Genomic DNA, 4406 nt, shown 5'->3' with positions numbered 1-4406 from the left:
TCCATCATGGCCAAGATGGAGATTGAGAAACAAAACAAATCATGGAGGCTTTGTCCATACAGCCTTGGGACAGGACTCCCACCAGGTTGGTGAGGACCTCCTGGAGTTTCCTGAGCGTCTCTGGAGCCCACAGCGATGGGCAGAGCACTTGTGGAGCCTTGGGATGAGCAGCTGATCAGTGGAGCGGCACCACTGCTGGTGTTGCTGCCAGGCCCTTCCCAGAGCCGTGCCCGGCAGGATTCCTGGAAGCTGCTCCAGGGAGTGGTGCTGGCATTGGTGTTCTGCCATTTCATCAGCCAAGCGGCACTGAGTCCGTGTCCCTGGCAGCTCATCAGCAAGGAGGAATACAATAACCACAATGTGGTGTTCTACAGGAGATGGGCCTTTAACCCAAGCACCTCAAATCCCTTTTCAGATGTTCATTACACCACAAATTCCACATGCGTGGAGATGGTCACAAATGTCCAGATCAGCACAGCACTGTAAACTCACCTCTGTTCTCACTGTACAGACAGGACATAAGATGTCATGGACAGCTTAAATGTCCTGGTTTGACTCCCAGGAAAAATAAAGGTAGGCTGAAAGTAGGTCCTCAAGATGGAAAGGCTAAACTAGGATGTGCTCACCAAAAAGCTTTCCAGAAAACCTGGCTGGAAATACCACAATGAAAGCTACAATGTGCCGAAAATAAAAACACACCTGATGCCAGGCTTGAAGGTCACCCTTTTTAAATCCTGAAAAGCCAATGACAGACTCCAGTACAAAACCAGGAATGTGGAGTGCCCTGGTGAAAGCCAGCACCACCAAACCCGAGCAGGGCCACAGTCTCACCTTCTTTCAGTTCCCTCTCCACAAAATTATCCTGTAAGTTCAAAAGTGGAATGAAATTCAGGTGCCTAAACTCCCCCTGCTCTCTCACCTATCCCTGCACTCAAATCCCACACGTGGATTCAGGGTCAGCCTCAGCACACGGAGACAGAGTTTCACCCTCCAAATCTTTCATGGTGCTTTTTCCAGCAAGTCTGTCAAAGAGCTCAGATAAGGAATTATTTCCCTGAGCACCCAATTCAGTATCACCGTGCCTGAGCAAGCTGCTCAACTCAACAATTCTTGTTTCAGAGTTATAGAGGCCAAGCCTAGCTAATCTTCCTTTATAATTCATTCCCCAAATCCCTGAATAACTTTGGTTGCCCTGCGCTGCCCCCTCCGCGCGCTCCAACGTGCGCCACGCTCCCCGTAATGAGGGAACTAAACCCTCACACAATGGCCTACGTGTTTTATTTCATGCTCCCCACTGATTAATGCTGAAGGCTTCCATACAGAATATCGGCACTCTTTACACTTAATGCTTCAATATCTATATATATACATACGTATGTGTGCTGCAACAACCTTGCTGCTTTATTTTGCAGCTGCCAATTTGTGCAGATGGCCATAGAGTATTAGTCACCCCAACATTCCCTTCCTTCTCCTCCTCCTCCTCCTCCCAACAGCCTTGTTCTCAGTCAGCATTTCACATGGCATTTCCTTTCAAGGTATCCATGGCTATTTTTGGCCTGAGAGTTCCTGGTATATTAAAGGCAATGAGACACATCCTCGGCTGGTGTAAATCTGCACAGCCCTAATTCAGTCAGTGGAACTGGGCCAATTCACAGGAGTGGAAACAGTCCCATAAATCTGTTATCAGACCAATACATTAAGGCAGCTTATTTAAACTACTTCTGCTCTGGTTGTATTTATTTACAGATAACCCACAGCAGGTAAGGCTGATGGTCCTGCACTACAACAGGGACTGACTGGGGATAAGGACAGACACCCAGACAGGTCAGCCAAGCACTGCTCTGGTATTACTGAAAAACCTTGTCTTTTTGGTCTCCTTTTGCCCCAACAGCAATTTGTTTAAAGCCCCAAAATGGGTGAAGATCATTTTAATGTAAAAAGGAAGCAAAAGCGTAGCTAAAAGGGAACCTTGCCACACCTCCCCATCCTGAACTGCTTCCTGGTTGCGACATCCTCTATTTTCTGTCCAAAAGCCAGTTTTTTTACCAGTCTCTAGGCTGGCCTTTCAGAGCAGTCTGTTTCATACAGAGTCTTCCCAAACTCTTGGTAATCCAGCCCAGCAGCAGCTCCATGTACCTTGCCTATAGCCTGGAGACACTGGAGAGGAGCAGGGCACAAGGGAAAAAACCCAACCCATTTAGACTCTTGCCTGAGTTCCTTAATGCTTTGAGGTGAAGGATTTAGGCTGTAAGAAAAAGCCTCCTGACAACAAGATCTATTAGTGCATGGAATAATCTTCCAAGGGAAGTGATGGAAACATTGCTGCTTGGCACACAGTTAGTGTTTGTCCAGACTAGTTTTTAAATATACAATCCTGAATTGGCAGAGGAAAAGTCTAGTCGAGGTAGTTGCTGTTATCTATCTCCATATTCCAGGATAAATCAGGTCATCTCCTTTGTTCTAGTCTAAAAATTGAGGAATGCACTTAAAACAATTCATGCAGTTTTAATCAGCTATGATCTCCCTTTTATGATCCACATGGGTTGTATCTTATTAAATTAGATATATCTAGCTGTTTCTTTTTAATCATCAAGTTTTTCTAATATAAGGCAGCAGCACTGTCTAGCACAGCTGGCACAACCAGGGCTGTGAACACCTTCAGGTCTCTCTCTGGCTATGCCCCAGGCTCCCAGGCAAGTAAATAAACTTCTGCTTAAAAATAAAATCAAATCACTCCCTAATTTGTTTTTTGTCACTCAGAGAGCCTGGGACTGACTTTGTGAGGTCATGAGTGTTCACAGCTCTGGATAAAGTCACCAGCTGAGGGGAGCTGGGGTAAATTTCTGAAAGAGAAGGACCCAAAGGCGTGGAGATAGCACAGCATTTTTATGGTACAAAAACATGGAAAAAAGATCCATACTGCAGGCTGAATAAAGACTGAGAAGCAGTGCATCCTGAGAGTGGGTATTTCAGCCACAGCCTTATTTTGAAAGATTAAAAAATAGTTATAATGTTCAAAACCAAGAAGGAAGGTGAGTCCTGCAGAGAGTTTTGGTTTGAGAAAGACTAGCAGCTGCCCCTCCTGGGAAAGAAAAAAAAATATATAAAAAGGAACATGTGCTATTAGCACATTTCTATCGACTGGAATGTGAGGTCTTCCTCAGTGGTGTGGGTCACACACAGGATGTCAGCGATGGCCGGAGCCCCTTCAGTGCTGCTCGTGCATCACCCAGCTGGGTAGGACACGGAGGCAGCACTGGAAAATGGCAAATTCCTGCCCCTTGCCTCCCCAAGGGCTTTTCATGTGATCCCAGGCATGGCACAAGAGCACAGAAACCCATGAATGCAGTGGTGGATATGATTTTGTACAGGCCCCAGTTCTGAACAAGGCCCCTCAAGGGATGGATTTGCAGCCATCCCCCTCCAGTGCAAAGAAACCTCAGCATCACAGATCACCAGCATAAAGCATCTGCCCTCAACAGATGAAACCTCAGGTAGGAGGTTCTAAGAGATTCTGCCCGTTTCTTGTAATATTTAAATTCATTCTTTGAATTCACTGGAAAGAACTTTTTAGTGGCACAGAATTGCTTGAGAAACAATAAATATAAATTGGGATAAATGTAAAAAAAGATAAATAAGATACAGAACAGCAACCATAAATTTTGCCATATTTTCTTTCCAAGGTCTCTATTTCAGATCTTATCTCGTGTAGGAGGACTGGTTTTCTTTCTCTCAACTCCCAAACACTCATCTATTGTTTTGAAAATGAAAAGCCTGACAGCAGAACAGGACATCTTTAGGAGAACATGCCTGATAGGAGAAAGTCACAGTAACTCTGATATTGCTGAAGATTCCAACCGCTGTTACTTAGTTCAGAGTCTGCACCATTACTCAGTGTCAAATTTGGTCAAATTGTGATTAAAGAGTGTGCAGTGGGTCAGAATACAGGCAAGATGCAATGGATTTAATAGAGGGCATGGTCATATTTGGGGGCACTGAACAGTTTCTTGAGCAGGAATACAGAATTGAAAATAATGCACGTTTCCTTGAGTAATATTTTGTAATTTTGGTAGGGGTTTGTGAGCTTATTCTAAATATGATGGCAAGGGGAATTCATGAAACATATCAAAGCAGATGAAAGTATTTTGCTTATTATCAGCTGTACCCTGTGGCTGCTTTTTGTGCAAAATAACTCAATTCCTAACTTGATATTCAAAGGGACAAATGCACTACTCCCCACAGTGAGGAGACGCTCACTCACTGGTATCTACAATCACAGTCTGCTCTTATTTTTCAGTCTGGAGCACTACTGCATTTGGTGAAGGAGTTCTAGCCCTAAAGGTGCACATATGGATCTTCGAGTTCTCTGGAAAGCCAAAGCTATTGGGGGCTTCCTGAACTCCTCG

The sequence above is a fragment of the Hirundo rustica genome, chromosome 19, assembly GCF_015227805.2.
Source record: "Hirundo rustica isolate bHirRus1 chromosome 19, bHirRus1.pri.v3, whole genome shotgun sequence".
In the NCBI taxonomy this organism is placed as follows: Eukaryota; Metazoa; Chordata; class Aves; order Passeriformes; family Hirundinidae; genus Hirundo; species Hirundo rustica.
Note: the sequence above shows the minus strand (reverse complement) of the source record.